The following is a 25,845-nucleotide window of genomic DNA, read 5'->3' as shown; positions in this document are numbered from 1 at the left end:
GGTCCAATAGTTCCACATAGGTACTCAGGCTGCTGGGTCACGATGACACTCGCCAGCGCACACACGGTGTGGTAGTCGATCAGCTGCTCTACCTTGAGCCAACGGAGCCGCTGTATCTCACCGCTAATATGGTCGAAACGGCGCTTCCCTGTCACTACACGGGCACAGAAGTTGACAATCTTCTGTACACGGTCGCGCTGGGTGACTCCGCATGAGCCGTAGACGGATAGGCAGTATCGAACCACGGACAGGACGAGTGCCTCAACAATCACCTTCAGCGTCTGTTTTGGCATGACATGGCGCGCATGAGATAACCCTATCAATATGCCTGTACACTTTCTTGTGATGTATGTCACATGTGTCTCAAAGCTGAGGTGGCGATCAATGAACACACCGAGGTTTTTAACCTCTCTCGAGTCGGCTATAACATTGCCACAGAAGCGGACAACAACAGGCGGTAGCGTACGGAGCATCGCGGGTGTTCCCAGCACAACCATCTGTGTCTTCTTGGTGTTCAACTTCATCCCGTTGTGACAGAACCAGTTGTACACATAGCTGAGTGCGTGTTCCATGCTGCTGATGATTCTCTGGATGTCACGCTTGCTGCCGGATACTAATAGCTGCGTATCGTCGGCATATTGTACAGTAGTGACGTCACTCGGCAGTCCAAGGCTCAAATCATTCGCAAACAGCATGTACATGATACAGCTAAGTGCACCGCCCTGGAACACACCGATGGTATTCTCCCTAGTCCTAGATAGCTGATGCCGTCCCCCAATAGAGCTCACGCGGACTTGCTGGGTATGGCCGTACAAATAGCTTCGGAACCAGTCCGTATCAATGCCGTACAGGGTGAGCTTCTCTAACAGTGTGGCATGCGGCACAACATCGAAACATTTCGATAGATCGAGCAAAACTAGCACAGATATTTCGCCTCTATCCATGGCACAGAGTACTCGATCGGTAACGACGTGGAGTGCTGTCTCGGTCGACCGACACTTGCGATAACCGTGCTGGGCGTCCGCGAGAAGTGCATGCTGCTCTAAATAACCGGACAACTGACACTGGACTACGCGTTCTACTATCTTCATAATGGCCGGCAGCAGCGAAATAGGCCTCGTATCAGAAGGGTCGGCAGAGATTTTACCCTTTGGGATAGGAGTAACAAGTGCGTGTTTCCAACCACTAGGGACACAGCCGGATGAAAGACTGGAGTTAACTACATCAAGCAACGTGTGACTCAGTCCGGTGAAACACCTCTGCAACATGTGCACACTTATACCGTCGAGTCCGGTCGAGCTGGACGGCTTCATGCTCATCAGTGCAGAGTACAGTTCATCCATGCTAACTGGCCCGACACGGAAACTGCATGTTAGCACTCTGGGTAGCACTGTAGTTACAGGCGTCGCGGGCGCAGGTACGCTGGCAGAAGTGCTTGGACCGACAGTTACGTAATAGTCATTGAGCGCGTCTGGGGTGATGTTCGGCACAGTGCACTGCTGCTGCTGCTTCCGACCAATCACTGGCCGCAGCACTCGCCACAGCGCAGCTCGGCCGCTCCGCGCCAGCTCCCCCTCGTACCGCGCCCGGCAGTCGGCACGTACCGCCGCGCGGCACAGCCGGTTCAGCCGCTTGTACTCGGCCCGGTCAGCGGAGCCGAGGGCGGCGCGGCGGTCTCGCAGCAGCTGCCGGGTCTCCGGCGTGACAGGCACAGCGGCAGGCCGCCTCTCCCGTACCCGCCTCAGTGGTGCTACGGTGTCTAGCTGAGATATCAGGATCCGCTGAAACCGGTCCCACTTGGTGTCCGTTGTCGGTGCTGCGAAGACCGGTAGCCAGTCGGCGGCGTAGAGCTGCTGATTAAATGCCGGGAAGTCCACACGTGACAAGGAACGTCGGTATACCATAGAGCCGGCCGCGTTCAACGGGTGAGCCTCTCGCGTAAGTAATACACGTGTGAAATCATGCGGCCCTCCGTAGTGACAGCGGGTAACGCCCGCTCTACGGACCAGGTCGCGGCGGTTGGTAGCAATAACGTCCAACAAGCTGGCGGCGGGACGATAAGTAGGCACACTGACGTTGGCGATATGAAAACCATAATTAGAAAACAACGTGCTTAGAGCATGCGGCGAGCTAGCTTGTCTGCTTCTCAACAAACAGTTGTTGAAATCGCCTGTGATGACAACAGTTGCTCTCGGAAAGCGAGCGAGCATAAACTGAATCTGGCACTCTAAATCGTCCAGATCAGCAGACAGCTGTTGCACAGTGTTCGCCGGCACTCGGTATGCGGACGCGACAAGCAGTGATTGATTCCTGCCAGTGTGGACTCGAACCCACAATATTTCTAAATTGGAGTTGGCAACGCCAGTGACAGGAGTCGGTATCAGTTCGGAGCTAAATTCCTCACGCACGAGCACCGCCACACGGACACCTCCCTTCCCACGCGGCAGCTTGAGCTCGGCTGGTCTGTCTCGCCGGTACAGCGTGTAGCCGCTCACGGAGAGGAGGCGGTCGGGGACGTTTGGAGTAAGCCAGGTCTCACAAAGTGAGAGCACGTGGAATCCGTACACTTGCTGGATGTCGTGTCGGATGTCTGGTAGCTTCGGCTTATAGGACTGGATGTTGAGATGTCCAATGAGTAGGTCAGATCCAGTGTCGCCGTGACGCTGCCAGTTGACTCCGCCCCTCTGCCCGCGCCGCCTGGGCGCGCCTCTGCGACCGCGGCTGGCTCGCTCGGTATCGGGGGTCGCGCCTACCTGCTCTCTCACGGGCGGCTGCGCGCGCAGCTGACGCCCGGGGCTATGGGTCAGGTCAGCGGCGGGCAGTCCGGCCGCGGCGCGGCCCGGAGCACGTCGCCACGGGCGCTCGGCGGGCTGGGCGGCGCGGGTGATGGCTTGCAGCAGATGAAGCGTGACGATAACTCGGACGAGCATCGCGGCGATCATGATCACAGCAGGTTAGGAACAGGCAGCACCGCTGCACTGACCAGTGACAAGTCCGTTGGCTAATCAATCGACGCACGTCCCGATCAGGTCATCAATTCGCTCACTCAGTTCACACATCAGGCAGCACTCTCTCACTTGCACGCAGCGCTCACTGAAGACTCAACTCACTCACTAACTCACAGTCACTGATTCGCACATTCGCTCGCTCCGTTCAGTCGCTCAAGCACTCGCACACACTCAGGCGACAGGTAACTCGCGCACGGGGTGGTGAGAGGAGAGCCGGGAGCGCTGCAGCCCGTGGCGCTGCGCTGAGCCAACTGAGGCTTTGGTAGCTTCTTCAGCATGATGCTGTTCTCGTGCTGGTCATCCAACACTCGGAGGTGGCCAGATGCACTTGACGCAGCTTGGCACTGCTCCAGGAAGTCAGCAAACTCCCTTAGCCCCTTTCCATCTCCGCTTCTTATGGCAGGCCAGCTACGGATTCTGTTCTTGAGTGTTGATGCCTTCACAAACTCATTTCCATACCTGTCCATGAGCATGGTCTTTGCCTGCTGTGTCCTTTTTCATAAAGCCTGGAATTGTAGAATTGTAGTTGTACTTTGTAGATTTGTACTTTCGATTGTACAAATCTGTTTCATAAAGGAAAAAGTACAATCCGAAAGTACAAACTACAATTCCACAAACCTACAACTCACATTCGGCAATTATCAGCCAAAAAACTAGCAATCTGTTTCATAAAAAGAACGGTTCCTCTGATTTTGGGATTTACTTGACGGAAAATACAATCGAAATCTACAACGCCCTAACCGTGTGTAGATTTTCGAAGATGAAGTATAGGAATCAGCTTAGCGTTGCTAATAATTTAATTCAATAATAACCATAATGCTCAGATACACGATATGTATTATTACGAGCGAGAGGGCGCAGCGAGCGAAGTGAGGCCTTTTCAATAAAACGGAAAAATCTCAGTATTGAGCGGCCCGGTCCGGCCCGGCCTGTAACACTTTTGAGAGGCTAATATCTCAGCAACGGCTGGACCGATTGGCCTGCGGTCTTTTTTGTTGGGTAGTCCTATTCCTTCCACCCCGTAATTGAACACTCCTGATGCATTTCAAAGACCCTCCGTGCCACCATAGGCGGTGGAATGGGGGGGGGGGGCACCGGGGCACCGTGCCCTCTTGATTTTGTCATTTTAACAATAGCCCTACGGGCGTTGCATGGAAAGAATGGGACCAAAAGTCGGCAGTGCCCCCCCCCCCTTAATTGAAGGTGTTCCGCCGCTACTGCGTGCCACGTGAAAAGTCAGGGGTGTTCATTTTCAAGGAGGTACTTGCAGGGAGTGCCTCCAGATGTATAGAGAACCGCTGGGCCGATTGCGCTCAAATTTGGTACACGGTTGGGGACCGGTTAGATAGAGTACTGTGTAAAGTCAGTTTGGGCCCTATATGTATACATGGCCTTGGTTTCGGCCCAGTTTGCACGTGCGCACGGCAGGGCGCCACATCCAGATCTTGGGAACGGCTGGGCCGCTTGCATCCGACTTTGGTGCACAGCTAATAAACGGTTGGTAGGGTGCCGTGCACATTGCACGAGCCAGTTGGAGGTACCCTGGCGCCCTGCACATGCAGGGCTCACTCGCTCGCTCGCTCGCTCGTTCTTCGCCCAAAAGGCACTTGACTGGTTATTTTCATCACTTTCCTGTTTATATATAACTTCATGTGTGTCACATTTCCGAAAAATGTCGGCATTGAACGGCTCGACCCGACCCCCCTCGATCCGGCTGACCCACGCCAATGGCGTTTTTGAACAGATGGAACTAAGGCGCTGAAACTCGTATCATCGTTTGGGCCTATTCAGAGTTTATAATTCGATAAAGAGACGGCATTTTATCAACAATTTATTTTCCTTATTCATACGGACCATTTATCAGTAGGCACTAGGCAGTCATATTAAGTTCACGAGTAATATCTAAAAGTGAAGGATATATATGCCTTGTTATTATTGATATCAATATATGAATACATTAGCCTAGGTACTATACCTACCATCGATCGACTCATGTAGCATCTTTTTTTAACATTGCTCATAATCTTACATTAACATAGCAGTCTTTTTTGCGGATGAAATTTTCTGGAAAAAGAGCAACTTACGATCATGTCCTATTCGTTTCCGGCTCAGTCTCTTCAACCAACACATGGAATGACCATGCACCTTCTCTTCAAGATGTAATTCTCTCAAGATGTAATTCATTTCCTTTAGGAAAGGCTTGTATTTTCATCAGTTTTCATCCCGTCTCCTGGGTAGCTCCAGCCTCCGGCTCCATCTATTTGCTTCTCGCTTCGTCACAATGCTCTTTCATTTTGATTTTGGCATTTTATTCGCTGGCTTTCTTGTTGCTTCATGTTTCACTAGGTTGCATTACTTATCAAAACGGGTATTTCAAGGCTCAAAGCAAGCTGTCATATAGCCCGTCGCTAGGTAGGTACCTAATATGACGGTCAACAACATCCTTAATTGCCACTCTAGTCTCTATAACTCGGATAGGCTTACTGAGGTCATACCCTGTGGCGTACCCAGGAATTTGCGAAGGACCAGGGCATCGACTGCAGGGGCGCCAACACTGGACAGAGGGGCGCCACCCACCATCATCTAGGAGCGCGACGCTATCGATTGGAGGGGCGCCAATACTGGACCAAGGGGCGCCACCGGCCCACCATATCGTCTAGGAGGGCGCCACTATCACCAGAGGAGCGCCAATACTGGACAGAGGGGCTTCGCCATCAACTAGAAGCGCGCCGCTATCGACTGGAGGAGCGCCAACACTGGACAGAGGGGCACCAGTCACTGAGGGCGCCGGGGACGATGAGCCAAAGGGACAGGGCATGCACGGAATGTCCTGTATGTGCGTACGCCACTGGTCATACCTAAAACTTTTTCAGTCATTTTTGCATTATTGTCTGAACAATTCATGAAACAGTCTTTCAAGAAACTAATGACTTGTTGGGCTTACCTACTCAGATACCAAATCTCGAAACAGGCACATCTTCAAATGATTACAATGTTGAAAATGTTAATACTTTCAGCATAAAAGTTCTAGCTATGCATGGGCAAAGTGATGGCTGATCCCTAAAAGCAATTCAAGTTATTTATCAATGGTTATTTCTTTCTAAAAATTGCAAAAAACTGTCAGCACACCATACGCAATTTGCAACACAACATGGAAAACTGTTGCAGAAGTCTTTGTTTTATTTTGTTTATTTACTCCGCTGCCATGGAGACGAAGCCCCGCAAAACTACGCTCCCGGATCGAAAGTACAATTCTATTGACGCCGCATGTCCAGGCTTTATGAAAAGTAGTAGTTTGTAAAATTGTACTTTGAAAACTACAAATGTACAAACTACAATCGGATTGTAGAATCTTTATGAAAAAGGACACTGGTAGGCATTTCACTGCGAAGTTGAAGATATCCCATGATTGCATGCTTGGCTTCTCCTGCGGTATACTTGCCAAGGAAGTGAAGGCGTTCAATCGGTGAGCTGGTTCTGTGCTCTATGTAAGTCTCAAACCCCTTGAGCCAGAGGTTAAACTTGCCAACGTCACCATGGAAAACATCTGGCTCCAATGAAGGAAGATGATTTTGCCTCACTTCCTCCCTCAAGAGGTTCACGAGATCTTCAATCACACCTGTGTTCTGGTTTGAAGCCACTCGGGATTGCTCGGTTTCTTGACTGGGTCGTACCACAGTCACTTGTAGTTGTTGACCTTCTTCCGCTTGCTCTGCTTCTTGGTCTCTTCTTACACCATCATTCAGTTCCATTTGGTGCATCACTTGTAGCCTTTCTGCAGCTGCATCCGGTTCAGGTTGACATCCTTCAGCACCGTTGATGAGCTCTCTTTCAAACTTGTCAATCGCTCTTGTTCTTGCCTCACTCACAGCGAGTTCGGTCATCAGTTTGTCTTCTTCTTCATACTGCATTTCAAGTTTTCTCTTGTTCAGTTCAAGTTTCTTCTTCATTAGGGAAGCTCTTGTTGCTAACTCGGCCTGTCTTGTCATTTCTTTCAGCCTTGCAGAGCTTGCAGTCGAGTCATCTGACTGATGACTTACCCTGGTCGACAGAGCTGCTCTGGTGGTCGCAACAGGTTGGACGCACTGTCTTGTGGTTCCACATCATCAGCTGCTTCTACTTGTTGAACAATACTCAGGAACTTGATCACTTTTGCTGAGACTGCATCATTTTCTTCAAGTTGCCTGGAGTGTCTGTCCGCATGGTAGACAACATCTTCTGGAGGTAGTAGCAGCCGCAACCCTTCATCAGCCGCCACCAGATCTTGGCAGAGCCCTTTCCATTTCTCGTACTCACTTCTGACTTGCTCGTGCCTTTCATTCTGTGATACTGCTGTGCACAACTCCTGACCTGATGCACGGACAGAACTCAGTGCACGCTTGTACAGCTTCTGCTTCACGCTGAGCTGGTACTGTGCACCCTTCTCTGTAGTCCTCCGAGCCCTGGCTCCGTCAGACAACTCGTCTTGACTGTTCTGACCATTCATCATCAGGTAGGTAGGTATCACAGCCAAGACAAAGGATTGAGGAAAAAAGGGATGACCCATGTGCTAACTATGTACAGGCAAGTACGGAGTGGGTCAACAACAGGAATCGGCTGGTCAATCATTGGTCAGTACTCGAGTTAGTCAATGGCAGCACCATCAGTGGGCAAATACGAGTCAGTGGGTAAGTGCATGGTTAACCTTCGCCCTGGTGGGGGGGGGGCCATTTTGGCCCCCCCCTGTGGTTTTTCAGCGATAACTCAGAAACCACTTGAGTTAGCGCCCTGAAACTTTGTATAGCTGTTTATTCAACATTTTTACATCATGTCCTGTTTTGGGGGGTTCGGGTCAGGTCAGGTCAGGTCACAAGGTCACCAAAACTGACACCACCTCTAAAAAAGTTCAAAGCTCTCTCAAAGGCACAGCTTTTATCCGATCGATGTAAAATTTACAGTACTTGAAGATGTCACCCAGCTCTACAAAATGGCTATCTCGGATTTTTTATAAATGTGACCTAAGGTCAGGTCAGGTCATCGCTGCTCCCCATTATAAGTCAATGGGAGAATCGAAAAGTAGTTGTTTTTCAGCTAAATCGGGCGTGATTGATCCTATATTTCGTTATTGAAGTGTCTTGGGTCAGCAAATCACAGCCCATGTGAAACCATTTGCTTGTGACCTCGCTGAGGTCACGCTAGGTCATCTCCCTGGTCACCAGAGGTCACCAGCGGTTTTTCTGCACTTACTTGTTATTGAATAGAGATAGAGACTCCGTTCGACGTTTATCGTGTTTGTCTCGTCAATGCGGATCGAATGATATGCAGCATGACCTATTTCGGTAAGGTCATGACCTTGACCTGAGGTCAAATTTTCAAAATGACCTTTCGAGGTCAAGCTATATATCATTCGACGCGTCTCGACGAGCCAAGCACGATGGTGCATGAATCGTTTCTCTATTTTCTCGTGAATGCATGCTATAGTTAAAAACATTTTCAACAAAATTTGCCAAGTTGACCTTGCATGACCTCTGTAGGCCAAACCGTTGAGCTGAGGTCAAATCTGACGAACCTTGGCGAAAGAGCTTGAAAAGAGCTATCGATTGCTTTTTTCCGCGGCTCTCTAGCTCTTCTAGTTTCCGAGCTACAGCGGAATATGTCCGGCAACACCGAAAACACTGAAATTTGACCTATGATGACCTCTAGCGACCTCAATATTGACCTTAGCGAAAAAATGACCGAAATACTTTCGAACGTACTTGTTATGGGCTTTCGTTTGCTTTTTTCCGCGTCTTCCTAGCCCTCTTCGTTTTCGAGTTAGACGGGGGGGGTCATTTTGGCCCCCCCCCCCCCACCAGGGCGAAGGTGGCTCAGACCCACACCAGGGCGCGGGTTAATCGAATTTGCCAAACACTACTGATAGCAACAAAATCAATACAATTCATTTACTCTACATCCCACTTGGGATACGTCAAAACTGAACCGGCCTTCATACGCCAGTGGTGAAAAACAAAGGATAAAATAAACTACATGTATATAAAAGATAACAAATTGGCAAACAAAACAAAAGACACCAAATCAACGATGAGCATCAGCCATAGCTGTCCGTGGTGGTTTTGGTACTTTGGTACTTTGGCACTTTGGCACTGGTACGTTTTGACCTGTGGGGCAAAATGTGGCCGCTGTCACACAAACTGGCGCACTCTCCGACCCACAGCTAATCGATTTCTAGTCATAATAGTCATATAACATATTTGCCCTATTTGAATTACGGAACCGACGAGCTCACAGGGTACACGCATCAATATATATGGCAAAAACATGAAACACATTAGAAAAAATAAATAACATACGTTTCTCCCTCGTGGGCTGATCATTCTGCCGGAAATAAGGAAAACGCGAGGGAACGTAAACAATTGTGAAACGGAAGTGAGAGTGAACGAAAATGACGTCACAAGATCGGCTCGACGCAACCAAATTAAAAACGCCGTACCGGCGGCCACAATTACAATACCGGATCATAACGATCTGGATAGTTCTCAGCCTGTAAGCTAACTAAGCGGTAACTATTGTTGATAAGCGTTTAGGAAGGCCTTTAAATTAAATATTCATTTGCTTTAAATTAAGAATAAAGTTAAAATTGAAAAAATGATATATAGCCCGACGTTTCGCCTTTATTGCTTATTCATGGGTAACTGAGATACAGCACAATTTGGTCAACATACACATTAAAAATTCAAATATCATCATTGACAGCACGCTTTTCTATAAACATGTCTTTCCGACTAAACGATATCGTATCAGTTCGATCGATCGAATGCGTTTCTACGTACACGTCCGTTTATGCAAAGTTCGACCAGCCTAACGTAATCATCCTTTTTGGAACTGGGAGTTGGACATCGTCCACTAGTCATAATACTTCTTGAAGGGCCCTAATGGCTCCATCATTTGGTACATTTGTAGAGACATGTTTCCAGCTGTGTTCCAATCACTTGGATCCCATAATCTGTCTAGCTTCCTTTTTAAGTTCATTTCAACTTCAGCTGATACTGCCTTCAGTCGATCTCTCAGATGTTCTGGAAGTTGCACATGGTTTCCAATGCGGTTCGACAAGATTACGTTCCTACTTTGCAAAGTCTTGATTGCATCTTCTAGATATGCTTTAGCTGCTGGAGTGAAATGCTGTTTCTTCTATTTCGGCTGTACTGGCGTTGAGGAAGGAAGAACTTTTTCCTCTATGCATCTTTGAAGAAACTATTCGTTCGATCGTTCGGTTTCATTTTTGGCTAACGTAAATTGCTTGTACTTAATTGGCTCTTCCATAACACTTCTTGACATGTTGAGTATATATAGATTGACAATTGTTGATAAGCGTTTAGGAAGGCCTTTAAATTAAATATTCATTTGCTTTAAATTAAGAATAAAGTTAAAATTGAAAAAAATGATATATAGCCCGACGTTTCGCCTTTATTGCTTATTCATGGGTAACTTTCTGAGAAATATTGATTTAAAGTTGGGAACGTTTTTCTGGGCCACCCGGTACATACCAACTTTCAGAACGATACCTCGTTTTTTGGCCAAGTTATAGCGAAAAAACTGTTCAAAAAAGATGACGTCAAATTTTCAAACTCAATTTTTGGCAATTCTAGACCTCGCAAAGCAACTAGTCAATAATAAAATAAGCGGTAACTAGTCAAGTGGTAGGTACCGGAAGCATTGACAACCTGGTGACTGTTTCGAGACCCTTGTTTTGACACATAGCTCGTCAATAGGCATGCCTGAACCATCAAACTTTCTTTCAATTCAAGTCATTCAATTCGAGTCCGGTCAAGACAGGGTTAACCCGCGCCCCGTAGGGCTACCGGCGGACCCTACCACCCGTAGGGGGAGAGGGCGTTTCGCCCCCCCCCCCTAAGATCTCGGAAATTTACCCGTGGATTTTAAAAATTCAAACGGCGTTCGATAGCCCCACCGGGGAACTACCTTGTGACCAAATTTCATTGACCTAGGTCAAACCGATGACGTCACATGTCAGGTCAAAGGTCGGATTTTCACCGTTCACAGGCATTTCAAGAAATGTGTTGTGAAATCGAGTAAATTGGTAATTTATTGAAAACCATCGATGTTCATTGTTCGTCAAACACATACTTTGCTATCTGAGGTCACTGATACCAGGTCAGGTCACAGCGAGGTCAGGTAACCGGGGGTCACAATATGAAAGTGTCGTGTGATACATGTTTTATGGTCCATTTTACATGACAAATGCGATTATGTGGGTCGGCTCTTTGGGGCCAGCCTAGGTCACGTTTTGGTGAAGGTTAGGTCAAGGGCAGGTCAAATTAGGTCACATTTCAAAGTTGATATTTTTGCATAAAATGGGTATTGATTCGATGCAGCTTGTCACGGGGAGTCCATTGGTGGTTTTTGTGTTGCTTTGCGAGGTCTAGAATTGCCAAAAATTGAGTTTGAAAATTTGACGTCATCTTTTTTGAACAGTTTTTTTCGCTATAACTTGGCCAAAAAACGAGGTATCGTTCTGAAATTTGGTATGTACCGGGTGGCCCAGAAAAACGTTTCCAACTTTAAATCAATATTTCTCAGAAAGTGATAAAGATACAACATTGAAACTTCGAATAGTCAATGCGGCACACATTTTCAGTAAATGGTGTGATTTTCATGGTGTTCGGTAAATTACTTTTCAAACAGTTCGTGTTTCAAGCATGCCATGTAAAAATTACTTTTTCGCTCCGATGTTTACTAAAAATGTGAGTGAACGGGTCCCTTTCACCCCGCGGCACCGCCGCCTAGAGCCATGACTTCTACTGGCAGTTATGAGCTATAGCTATGAGCTATGAGCTATGAGCTATGAGCTATGAGCTAGTTCGTTTTTCTTAAGTTCGACCCTCACTGTAATCGTCTCTTTGAACACAGCACGAGAATCGCTGGCTGAATTACTGAGAAAACTGGCTGGCGCACATTGATTTCACAGACGATTAATTTTACTCAAAATTATTTCTCCCTGGCTCTTATTTTCCAGACTGCTAGCTCGTATTTGCCTTTATATACAACCCCACAGGGATAGACGTCTTGTCAGAAATTATAAATGAACTGATCAATAGATCGAACGGCGTTTAACAGAACGGTATATCATCGGTGTTAAAAATCTTATTTGGAAAGTATTATTCATGTCTCCAGTACAATGTGCGCTAACCAGTTTTCTAAGTAATTCAGCTAGCAATTCTCGTGCTTTGTTCAAAAAGATGTTTACAGTGAGGGTCGAACTTAGAAAAAACGAACTATAGTCTCATTGATGGTTCGGGTCTCAGGATGACACATTCCCTCAGGCAACCACGATGGCTCTGTGCCAGCGGCATCGGAAGAAGTTTCCAGTTTTCTAACCATCTTGTGGCTCAAATGCTTTCCTGGCTGACATTCCTGGGAAAAGGTAGCTTTTCAACCAGTTTTTTTTTTTGTCATCTGCTAGCAATGTTGTTTTTCATAAGTTATTCTGTGTTCTTCTGGCACAGGAACCAGTCTGCTTTGGTTTGTTTTCCTTATCCGGTCGGTTTACTGTCTGATCTACTGAAAGGAGGGTAATCAGCAGTAATCCATGCACCGTGCCACTCCTGCTCGAAACATGATTTGGTGTTGAAACGAATGGCATCCATGATCACCATTTTGGCTCAGTATTTGAATATTTGGCACATAAGTGAGACAAAAATATTTTTAATAAGAACATACGCGCTGGTTTCATTCACGTGCTCTATTTTTATTCTTTTTTTATAACATGGGACGTCTAACCCTGTCATTACGGAGCGAGCGAAGCGAGCGGAGTCTTTCCTGAGATTAACGGAAATTTCTGAGTATGAGCGGCCGGCCGGCCGTGGTCACGCTTTTGCGAGGCTTATATCTCAGCAACCACTTGACCGATTTACACGCGGTAACTTTTGTAGGGTAGCTTCATTCCTTCTACCAAGTATTGGACTATTCCTGATGCATGTGGGTGACCCCTTATGCACGTGCCACGTGCAAAACGAAGAGGTGTCCGTTTTGTAATTGTTGCAATATCTCGGTAACTACTTGGCCGATTGCGCTGAAAGTTGGCATGTAGGTAGGCACCCACTAGGCACTACATATCCATGTGCCAGAGTTGGGATGCTGCTGCGCGTGCGCACGTGCAGGGGTCGTTTCCAGTTCTCGAGAACGGATCGACCGATTGCGCTCAATTTTGGTACACAGTTAGGGACCGGTTAGTAGGGTGCCGTGCACAAGTCAGTTGGGACCCATTTTGCACGTGCGCACGTGCAGGGTGCCGCTTCCAGATCTCGAGAACGGCTGGGCCGATTGTGCCCAAATTTGGCACGTCGCTAGAGACCGGTTAGTAGGGTGCCGTGCACAAGTTAGTTGGAGGTACCCCCTCGCAATTTCGCACGTGCAAGGCCCACCCTCTCGCTCGCTCCGTTAGTCGCCCCAAAAGGCGTTATACTGGTCACTATCGTTTGACATCGACAAAAAAGCAAAAACGTCTTGCTTAATTCAACTCAAGATTCCCAGCTTGAAAACGATGGTATAGTGTTATAATTGGGCATACCAATGCGCAAAGAAATGACGCAAACTTCATGAAAATTTTGGCTCGTTATTTGTACTCGAATTTGATATATAGGCCTCCAAAATTCGGAACGTTTTTTCTGGGCCACCCGGTAGATAGATGACGGTAGGTACTATACCATATATACCGTTTTTTCGAAACACAAAAAAAAACTTTTGGATTGTTTGGCAAATATATCAAAAAAATGCTTTTTTTGATTTTTGGGGGTCAAAGCATAAAAATTTCAAAAATTCGAGATAGCAGTTTTGTAGCCCTGTTAATACTTCACCATTTATGTCTTCATCGTTTTTCTGTATCTTCAAAGCTGTAGGCCTGACAGGTCTTCTCGCGAAGGTCTTTTTTCGGTGGAAAATGACAGAACATGACGTCATTCTGACGTCATTTGTGGCCAACCTTTCATAGCCTCTTGAACAATTTTTAGTCACAATATGTAAAATTGAGGTCCTGAAAGTTTGGTGGCGATATCTCCAGCCGTTTAGGAGATATCGACGGAAAAGGACAGGGGGCCGTTTCGGCCCCTCCCCCTACGGGGCGCGGGTTAATAAGTGTGTTATTATGATCCAAAAGTGGTGATCCAATTGACAATGATGGGCTACACCTTGGGCTACACCATTAATGTAAACAAAACCCATGATACCTACAGTTCAACCCAAGTAGTATGGTGACGATACTGACGCTGCCAATTTTTCTTCATAAACAAATGTTTAACACAACAAAACTTGATAAATAATTATTTACGGCCTCTTTTTCATCTTAAAGCAATATTGGGGTCACCAGAGGTCATCAAAGGCCAAAATTTGCTTATTGTCATAATATTTTTCAGGAAACATGCCGTTATCTCAGGTGCTAGAAAATTGTTTTTGGCCTTCCTACCTTACCACCATACAGGCGTCCCAGCCGCCCTAGGCACTCGACGAAGCTGTTCACTTCGGGTGATAGGTAGAAAATTGCATGGAAAAGCAATCGATAGCTTTTGAGCTCTTTTGATAAGGTCATTATCAAAATTGACCTCAGGTCAACGGTTAAGCCTCCACAGGTCAAACATTGTGAAAACAACTGTTTTTGGATAAAACTTTTTTCATGAATAACTTTTGAACCTGCAAAGATGAAGAGTTGGCAATGGCACTATCGTGTTTCTCTCCTTCAGTCGCTACAAAAAAAATCATTTTTTACCCGGAAAGGTCAAGGTCAAACTTTGACCTTCGGTCAAGGTCACGTGGTGACCCAAATAGATCATGCTGCATATCATCCGATGCGTTTCGACAAGAAAACACAATCCATCCCCAGCGTTGTATCTCTTTCCAATCGAGTTATTGGCAAAAACCTGTTTGTAGGCTCAAATGACCTCGGGTGACCATCCAGAAAGAGGATCGTTTATACGATTGAGACTATTCAACCGTAGATGTAATCTGAACCCGAAGTGAACAGCTTCGTGGAGTGGCTAGGGCGGCTGGGACGCCTGTATGGTGGTAAGGTAGGAAGGCCAGGGACGAAAAACAAACTATCCTGCTCATTGCTCCTTCGACATATAGCATGAAACAAAGGCCTAAACGGCCCCCAGTCCTCCCTCGCCGCCTCTCTCCGCAACAGCTCAGCCGTCCAGAGCTCCCTGCTGAACTGGAGGATTCTCCGAGGACTGTCAGCCAGCCACCTCAGCGGGTGCCCTCGCGCTGCGGCCTGGAGTGCAATGTGAGAGTCATATCATTGCCAGGAAAACGAGCGATGTTGACCAGAATCGAGTCCCGGTGGACCTCTAGACGGCCCACGGAGACGCAGCCGTACAAGAGGGCCCGCACCATCCAGGCATGGCTGGTCGGAAGGCGCAGCTGATGGGATCACTGCTACCACTAGCTAGCACTGACGGCGACAGTGTAACGTGGCGCCCCTCGTGCTTCTTGGTGTTGTCGAAGCAGACTCGGCTCCGAAGAAAACTCAGGTGTTGGATGTTTCTTCTATTTAGCCGAATAGGGGACACGCTAGCATGACGACCCGGTGGATCTTGCGGCTTCCATGACAAAATATCGAAACGCAAAATATCGAAGCGCAAAATATCGAACGCAAATTATCGAAATCGCAAAATATCGAATAGCAAAATATCGAAATCGCAAAATATCGAATAGCATAATATCGAAAGCAAAATATCGAAACGCAAACTATCGAAACGCAAAATATCGAAACGCAACATATCGAAAGACAAAATATCGAAAGACAAAATATTGAAAGACAAAATATCGAAAGACAAAATATCGAAAGACAAAATATTGAAAGACAAAATATCGAAAGACAAAATATCGAAAAGGCAAAATATCGAACGCAGAATATCGAAAAGACAAAATATCGAACGCAAAATATCGAACGCAAAATATCGAAAAGGCAGAATATCGAACGCAGAATATCGAAAAGGCAAAATATCGAACGCAAAATATCGAACAGACAAAACATCGAACGCAAAATATCGAAAAGGCAAAATATCGAACGCAAAATATCGAAAAGGCAAAATATCGAACGCAAAATATCGGAAAGACAAAATAACGAAGGCAAAGTGTCGAAAAGGTAAAATATCGACTTGAAATGGCCCTCTGCGTGCGGGCGGACTCCTTAGAGCTCTGTCGAACTCATCGGGCCCTCTGTTATCTGTAGGCCTCAAAGAGCAATCAGCGGGTCCATGACAGACTTGGAAAACTCTGATATTTTTTGTAGATCTCAGCAGTGGCGGCGGAAGGTAATTTCGGATGGGGTGCAAAGTTTTCTCAAGGGGCCCCTCTGGAAGTTTCGCCCCCCGATATTTTTTAGAGTGATTATCATTGCTTTATGAAAAACGAAGATTTTGGAAAACTATCCCCAAACACACAAGTTCTGCAAAATATTTGAAATTACAGTGTACCTATCTCAAATAAAGCATAACGAAGCAAATGCAGCTAGTTTTTATCATCTTATCTTGTTTTAGTCTAGCCACCACCCTCAGCATCTCAACCCACTTTTCTGGATCCGCAGTGGACCATTAAGGGCCCTACGAGACCGTTCTTAGAAGACCGTGTTTAAAAACCCCTTGGAAACCGACCCCTTAGAGGCTCCTCCAGAGACCTACATGACTCCCCAGACCGAATGAGCGCTCCGACCAGGGTCGGTCCCTCAGAAGTTGCTGAAGGGTTTCAGAACGCAGTATACTCGTAGGCTGGAAAGGCTTTTGATGGCTCTCAGAGACTGGCATCGGACCCAAAAAAGCCTGCATGGAGACCCTCCAAAGCCGGGATGGCCTGGCCACCAGGAGCCGATGTTTAGCCTAAAGAGCCAGTATGGAGGACTGAATAGAGGAAAGGAGTCTCAGTGGGGCCTTCAGGAGCAAGTGTTTGGGCCCCAAAAGTATGTGTGGGGTCTTAGAGGCAGGTGGGCCCCTGGAGCGTATATTCCATTACACAACTGACTGGGGCGGGCTATTTGGAGCCCCCCCCCCTCCTATCTCCGAAGCTACTGGACCGATTTTCAAAACTCAAACGGTGTTTGATAGCAGTGGCGGATCCAGGGTAGGGCAAATAGGGCAATTGCCCTCCACAAAGGACATCATTTTTAACATTACGTCTATGGCAGTGCATGAAAAGAAACAATAAATTGTGATGGTTTGCCCCTCCCAAAACTCTGGGTTGGATCCGCGTATGTTTGATAGCCCCGGAAGATCTGTCGAGCGAAACCGTTAATTTTGACAGAGTTCGATAGAGCTCTAAGGAGTCCGCAGAGGGCCATTTCAAGTCGGTATTTTACCTTTTCGACGCTTTGCGTTCGTTATTTTGTCATTTCGATATTTTGCGTTCGATATTTTGCCTTTTCGATATTCTGCGTTCGATATACCTTTTCGATATTTTGCGTTCGATATTTTGTCTGTTCGATATTTTGCGTTCGATATTTTGTCTTTTCCATATTCTGCGTTCGATATTTTGTCTTTTCGATATTCTGCGTTCCATATTTTGCCTTCTCGATATTTTGTCTTTCGATATTTTGTCTGTTCGCTATTTTGCGTTCGATATTTTGTCTTTTCGATATTCTGCGTTCGATATTTTGCCTTTTCGATATTTTGTCTTTCGATATTTTGTCTTTCGATGTTTTGTCTTTCGATATTTTGTTTTTCAATATTTTGTCTTTCGATATTTCACGATTCGATATTTTGCTTTCGATATGATGCTATTCGATATTTTGCGAGTTCGATATTTTGCAATTCGATATTATGCAATTCGATATTTTGCGATGTCGATATTTTGCGATGTCGATATTTTGCGGTTCGATATTTTGCGATTTCGATATTTTGCGCATTCGATATTTTGCTTTCGATATTCTGCCACTTCGATAATTTGTCTTCGATATTTTGCTATTCGATATTTTGCTTTTCGATATTTTGTCCGGAGCCCGATCTTGCGCCACCCTAGCACAGAGGTCTTGATGGTACAATGCCTCGGTCCGAACTAACCTAACCGACCTCGCGTCAGTCGGCTTTTATACGCGCGGGTCATATTGTTGGTCTCGTGATCCATTTGTCTATACAGTGATGAGATACAGATACAGATACAGATACAGATAGTTTATTAAGACACCTCCATAGCATGGATTTTATGGATCTACGTCATTACAGCACGATAAAATAAAAGCAAATACATCTACATAGCGCATTCACAAAAGACAGGCAATATACACAGGTGCATAAACTGGATCGGACTAAAACATCTCATCTAGCCCTCGCCGGCACAGGGGGGGGGGTTGATGCAACCCCCCCCCCTAAGGTTTTTCGTGAATAACTCGCGTAAAAAGCGGCCGATCGCGACGAAACTTTCAGTACCCTCGCATTGATCAATTTTACACCTACCCTGAAAATTTCATGACCCTGACCCCAATGACCTTTGACCTGTGACCTCTTTTCCGAGACCATGTTTGGCCGGAATCGTGATTCGGCGTATGTCGGCTAACATTAGCCGCGCGTTTGCAAGCTTTTTGTGGTTTCAAACGTTCAAACATGTGATTTGATGTCGCTCCCATACATTAGGGTGGGTGTCAAGGTCACCTAAAGGTCAGGTCAGGTCATTGACCTTTGTTGACCTCGGGTGACCTCGGTTCACTTTTTCGAGTTTTGGCATGTTCCTAGGCTAGTTTTTGGAGCTGAATTCGAATTTGGCAACCATTTGAACATTTACGAAGTAGTTTTGGTGCCTTCGTAACATGTTACGAAGCTGTCAGAGGCGGTTGACACGTATTACGAATACCCGTCACAACCCCTACCGGTTGACCTGACCTGACCTGACCCGACCTGGTCTAAATGCTTAAAGACATCATCTCTGATCAAAACTAACACGATATTCGTGATCAGCACCCCGGAAAACCACATAGCAGCCACAATTTACGACTTTCTAACAGGTCCCGATTTTCCCGGTTTTCGGGTCATTGACCTGACCTGGAAGGTCACCCGATGACCTAGGACCTTAAAATTGGGTATCATCGGCTTCGTCTCGTGACGGGCAACACGCTCGTTTTTTTCCGCGAAGCTCTAGCTCGATCAGGGGCCAAACGCGAGGGGGGGTCGTACCAACCCCCCCTTGTGCCGTCGAAGGACGCAAAATGGCCTGTGCCGGCGAGGGCTAGATGTACCTAATCACGGTGCTGTCACCGCGTTCTGCGTGACAGCGTTCCACGCCTTAGCACCACGGTATAAAAAGCTGCGTTTTGCGAACTCAGTCCTCGCCCGAGGCAACTCGAGCTGACCGCCCTCAGTAGCACGCGTGCGGCGGGAGGATACGGCTGAGCGTCTCACAAGCAAGCTGCTCAGCAGCAGTGGGGCGTGATGTGATGTAATGAGGTGGCGCACAGTGGCGAGGTCTCGCTCGGTAATGATCTCATCGATACTGGGCCACCCTAGTTCCAGCAGCGATGGAGTCACATGGTCTCGCAACTCGCATACTGAGGCCGTTCACGATACGGACACCGAAATTGATAGCTTTTTGCACGCGCCGTCTCTGAGCAGCAGTGCAGCTTCCCCACACCGTAATGCAATAGCGGATAACACAGATGCTACCTAACATATACACAAACGTCATTACAAAAAAATAGCAGTGCATACACTGGTGACAAAAGGCAGATCGCATCTATCATAAGCAGTATATACAATGGAGACAAAAGGGCAGAACACACCTGTCATAACAATGCTGCGTACTTGTCAGTTATCGCTGGGTGTGGCGCATGTTGACCCTATACTTCTTTATATATATTTTTTTTTTTATTCAGGTCTCCCTCCAACGGGCTCTTGTGTTGTCCCAATTATAGGAGGGCTCCATCTCCTCCCGGCCACTATACCCCACCCCCCAGGCTACGGCTGAAGTGGGAGCCTACCCCACACCTGGTGACACAGCCGGGGACGACGCCCGCGGAACGGGCGGAACCGGGAATCGAACCCGAATCCGGCACCGCCCGCACCGCGGGTCGACGCCTTAACCGACTGCGCCACCAGGGCCGCTATATCTGTCGACGTTTGAAAAGAACCGGAAGGTCGAGTTCGCTCTCTTTTATACACATGTCAAGTTTGATAAGAGCCAATTATAAGCAGTCCCATCCTAATAAGCCACTTCTCGGAACGGGTGTGTCCCGGTGACAATTGTATAATTGTATGAATTATTTACGTTCAGCGGTGGAACGGCTGGCCTTAATGACAGCTGTATAGACTGTTTATGTTCAGCGGTGGAACGGCTGGCCTTGGTGACAGCTGTATAGACTGTTTACGTTCAGCGGTGGAACGGCTGGCCTTAATGACAGCTGTATAGACTGTTTATGTTCAGCGGTGGAACGGCTGGCCTTGGTGACAGCTGTATAGACTGTTTACGTTCAGCGGTGGAACGGCTGGCCTTAATGACAGCTGTATAGACTGTTTACGTTCAGCGGTGGAACGGCTGGCCTTAATGACAGCTGTATAGACTGTTTATGTTCAGCGGTGGAACGGCTGGCCTTGGTGACAGCTGTATAGACTGTTTATGTTCAGCGGTGGAACGGCTGGCCTTGGTGACAGCTGTATAGACTGTTTAGTGTTTACGTTCAGCAGTGCCGAGCGGTGAGTCACATCGCCGCCGGGGCCGCGAACAAGGACAAGCTGATTTGAAATTTTGTGGAGTGGGAGCTGGCCAGAGGTGGGCCAGATGCTACAACAGGACGGTTCCTGCGGTGGACGTCCACCAACTCCGAACCGGTAAATGGTGGAGTGCGAGCAGTGCAACGACCGCCACTGCAGAGCAGCGCCCGGTCCCGTCTGTCGGAAGGATTCAAGTCCACCTGCGTTGCCCGGCGCTGCTATGCACGTACTCGATGTGTCCCAGCCTGGAGGAGGCGGAAAACAGCGAGCGTACCCTTTCAGGCGTGAGGCGAACATGCTCATTACTCTTAGTCATTATGTTTTATGTTGTCTGCTTATTTCGCCCTCTCTCCACTCGTTGTAGCGTCTTGTAACCATTGCATAGCTGATGAACCACTTGTCAATGTTGCTATATACGGCTCTAATAAAACACGTTTTTAGATTTATTTTATAGAAATATAAGCAAAAAAACATCAAAATGCCGAAACAAAGTTATTGCCATTCAAGTGGTAGCCAAAACAGGATGGTTTTCACAGAAAAACAGTCGATACCCCATTCCAAAAATTTCGGCCCCATTCTGCATCACGCTAATTTCATGTCCAATCCAGATTCATGTTATCTATGGAAGAGCATATGTCAGCTATTTTTGGGGGGTAACGCGCATTTAAACTTGTTTGTTGGTCTTGGGTCAAATAGGTAAATCACTAGAAATATCTAAATACCTAAGCCTCGGAAGGTGGGATTTTACTATGTACAAAGTGGTTTGCAAGGAGTCATTTTGGATAAAATGGACATGTATATTGTACGTAGCTTTCATTGATCCTTTGGAGGACTGAATTCAGTGGATAGCTTAAGAATTACCAGATTTTTTTAGACCGGATTCAAGATCACTGTTCAGTGTGATAAGCTTGGCCTGGGAGGGCGAAGTCAGCGTATCCCAGTCTGTTGCTGAGTTGAAGGCTTACTGCTGTCCATCCACTTCAGGAAGCAGCTAGGTATTCACGTGTGCTTTGAGGACGACGCACTGAGTAGTTTGTCTAACATGCATATTTGTCACATGTTGCCGATCGCGTCCCAGAGGCGATTTTACAGGGACGAAATCAGTTGCAGAAAGGGGGGCCAAATCCCATTTTGCCCCCCTCCTAAACCTGATTTTGGCCCGGTTGCCCCCCCCCCCTTGGATCCGCCAGTGATGTAAACCACGACATCTGCGTGCGCTGATTCTAGTTAGCGATTAGCTAGGGGTCCAGGCTGGATCCAGACTCGGTTTGAGGGTGGGGGGGGGGGGGACTCATGGCCGGCCCGATCCCCGCCAGTCAAAGCTGCTGAGCAGAGGGGGGAGGTGTAGGAAAGTCCAATATGATGCCACAAAAGACCTGCATATTTTCTATAGGTATATTCGTATATATTGGCATCAGCACTCAGCAGGGTGTCCCCCGAGATGTGAGTGATTTTTATCGATTCATCGAATAATTGAGGATATGTAGTTAGGGTTTTAAATGACCTTTTCCTCGATAATTAATTGGAAATTCAATAAAAAGTAAATATTATATTCTTTGGCAAATTTTCGCAGAGCCTATTTTAAGGGAATTTGACTGGGGGGGCAGCCTGGAAAATTGTCTCTAATAATCCATCAACCCTCGCCCGTATTGGTATTTTCCAGCTGCGAACGTATATGGGGGGGGGGGGTCCGTTGGACCTTCCCCCTTGCCGTTTCGACCCTGCTCGAGCTAGAGCTTCGTGGAAAAAACGACCGTGTTGCCCGTGATGAAAGGAAGCCGATGATACCCAATTTTAACCCTCGCCGACCCTCGCCGACACAGGGGGGGGGGGGTTGATGCAACCCCCTAAGGTTTTTTTCGCGAATAACTCGCGGAAAAGCTGCCGATTGCAACGAAACTTTCAGTACCCTCGCATTTATCAATTTTACACCTACCCTGAAAATTTCATGACCCTGACCCAAATGACCTTTGACCGGTGACCTACTTTCCGAGACCATGTTTGGCCGGAATCACGATTCGGCGTATGTCGACTCGCATTAGCCGCGCTTTTGCAAGCTTTTCGTGCTTTCAAACGTTCAAACATGTGATTTGATGTTGCTCCCATGCATTAGGGTGGATGTCAAGGTCACCTGAAGGTCAGGTCAGGTCAGTGACCTTTGATGACCTCGGTTCACTTTTTCGAGTTTTACATGTTTCTAGGCCAGTTTTTGGAGCTGAATTCGAATTTAGCAGCCCGATGAACATTTACGAAGCCTAGTTTTAGTGCCTTTGTAACATGTTACGAAGCTGTCAGAGGCGGTTGACACCTACTAGGAATACCCGGCAGGACCCCTACTGGTTGACCTGACCTGACCTGACCCGACCTGGACTAAATGCATGAAGACATCATCTGTGATCAAAACTCACATGATATCATTCGGATCAGCACCCCGAAAAACCCCATAGCAGCCACACTTTACGACGTTCTAACAGGTCCCGATTTTCCCGATTTTCGGGTCATTGACCTGACCTGGAAGGTCACCCGATGACCTAGGACATTAAAATTGGATATCATCGGCTTCCTCTCGTGACGGGCAGCACGCTCGTTTTTTCCGCGAAGCTCTAGCTCGATCAGGGGCCAAACGCGAGGGGGGGTCGTACCAACCCCCCCTTGTGCCGTCGAAGGACGCAAAATGGCCTGTGCCGGCGAGTGTTAAGGTTCTAGGTCGTCATCACTTGACCTTCCAGGTCAGGTCAATGACCCAAAAGTCGGGAAAATCGAGACCTATTAGAGCATCGTAAAGGGTGGCTGCTATGTTTTTTCGGGGTGATGATCACGAATATCATGTTAGTTATGATTATAGATGATGTCTTTATGCATTTAGGCCAGGTCGGGTCAGGTCAGGTCAGGTCAACCAGTAAGGGTTTTGCCGGGTGTTCGTAGTAGGTGGCAACCGCCTCTGACAGCCTCGTAACATGTTACGAAGGCACCAAAACTACTTCGCAAACGGTCAAATGGTTGCTAAATTCGAATTTAGCTCCAAAAACTAGCCTAGAATCTTATAGAAATCGAAAATGTGAACCGAGGTCATCAAAGGTAAATGACCTGACCTGACCTTCCGGTGACCTTGACACCCACCCTAATGCATGGGAGCAACATCATATCCCATGTTTGAACGTTTGAAACCACGAAAAGACTGCAAACGAGCGGCTAATGCGAGGCGACATGCGCCGAATCGCAATCCCGGCCAAACATGGTGCCATGGTGCTAGGCCGCCGGTGCATCTGAAAGAACTGTGGGTGCCCCTGACAAGCCTGAAGTTTCAACGACAGGCCCGTGGTGCCCCTGACAGGCCCATGATGCCCTTGCGAGGCCGTTGGTGTCCCTGCTAGGCCGGTGGTGCCTCTGCTAGGCCGCTGGTGCCCCTGGGCCCTGAGAGGACTGTGGTGCTCCTGACAAGCCTGGAGTGTCCCCGACAGGCACGTGGTGCCACTTACAGGCCCAAGATGTCCCTGCGAGGCCGGTGGTGCCCCTGCCAGGCATGTGGTGTCCCTGCTAGGCCTCTGGTTCCCCTGACAGGCCTGTGGTGTCCCCTGGCCCTGACAAGCTTGAGGTGCCCCCGACAGGCCCGTGGTGTCGCTGACAGGTCCGTGGTGCCCTTGCTAGGCCTGTGGTGCCTCTGGCAGGCCTGTGGTGCCCCTGGCGGGCCTGTGGTGGTATCCCTGACAGGCCCAAGGTGGCGCCCCTGCGAGGCCGGTGGGGCCTCTGGCAGGTCTGTGGTGCCCCTGGCAGACCTATGGTGCTCTTCCTAGGTCGATGGTGCTCCCAACAGGTCTGTGGTGCCCCTGACAGGCCGGTGGTGCCCCAGGCAGGCCTGTGGTGTCCCCGGGCCAAAGGGGGCGGGGGTCATAACCCATATGACCCACCATTGGATCCACCACTGGTCATTACTTGCAGACTGACTCATTTGACATCCATTGCAAAACAAGTCACAGTTGTATGTTTGTCACCGTGTTCCTTTATGCCCATTTTTATAGTGGGCACATCTCGACGACTGGGGGGCAATTCTGTTGAGTGCGGGGGCATTTGCCCCCCCAGTTAACATGTTAAAATAGGCCCTGAATTTTCGAACAACAGTTCATTTTCAAGCCACATGAAACAAAAACAAACAGTTGTCAACTGTTTCATGTGGCTTGAAAATGAACTGTTGTTCGAAAATTTGCCAAACAATATAATATTTACTTTTTATTGAATTTCCAATTAATTATCGAGGAAAAGGTCATTTAAAATCCTAACTACATATATCAAGATGTTCCTCGCTAGAGCACTGCATACTATTTCTTCATAATAATTGAGGATACCTTTCTCAAATTACCTATCATGCAAAACAAGAATCAATAAAACGTTTTCTTCCAAAAATAGACAGGTGGGACTCCTCAGAGACCAATGTAGCTGCAGTTGAACAACTCAGGAGTAAAGTCGCGCGTGGAGCCCTATGCTAGTCAACTGGAAGGACCCAAAGGCCCCAAAAGAGCCGGCCTACGGCTCCCGGAGAATGGTGTAGGCCCTCAGGAGCCCGCCAGTGACCCCATGAGTGATACGTGAGGAGTACCAAGTGCCTGAAAGTGCTTAACCACTTAAGATATGATATATTGTGGATACCAATTGTTAACATTATTCATATCAGTCGCTGAACGTTTCAAGGCGATCGTTCATTCGGTGTAGCTAAAGCCGAGCATTTTTAGTTTTTTTTTTTCGAGGTGAGGTCACTGGGACGGACCTGGTGACCTCCATTTTTAAAGACATAAAGATCTGAACTTTTAACATGTGCAGAAAAGATGTATTTTTATAAATTTAGTATAACAGGTCCTGATTTCCCCACCTTTGGGTTACTGACCAGACCTAGAAGGTCAACCAATGACCAAGGACCTTAAAATCGAGTATCATCGGCTTCTTCTCGTCACAGGCAACACGATCGCTTTTTCCGCGAAGCTCTAGCTTGATCAGGGGCGAAACGGCCAGGGGTTGGACCAATCCTGCTAGGGATGAAGACTTTCTGAGCACCTAATGAAAAATACCGTAAAATGAGAAACCCTACTCTCAGTGTTTATGTTCCATGCTAATGCGATTTGGTTCTAGCGATCCGACGGCCAGGCATCTCTGGCCCCTGGATG

At 47.5% G+C, this 25,845-nt stretch overlaps 1 protein-coding gene across 1 annotated transcript in view; it reads left to right on the top strand.

The window, feature by feature from the left end:
* LOC122379422 (intraflagellar transport protein 74 homolog) overlaps positions 1-25,845 on the top strand; it is a 439,917-nt gene that overhangs the window by 390,416 nt on the left and 23,656 nt on the right. The gene's annotated exons all lie outside the window — the stretch shown is intronic.

Source organism: Amphibalanus amphitrite, unplaced genomic scaffold (genome assembly GCF_019059575.1).
Source record: "Amphibalanus amphitrite isolate SeventyFive unplaced genomic scaffold, NRLGWU_Aamphi_draft 000077F_arrow, whole genome shotgun sequence".
In the NCBI taxonomy this organism is placed as follows: Eukaryota; Metazoa; Arthropoda; class Thecostraca; order Balanomorpha; family Balanidae; genus Amphibalanus; species Amphibalanus amphitrite.
Note: the sequence above shows the minus strand (reverse complement) of the source record. Positions and strands in the feature narration are given on the sequence as shown.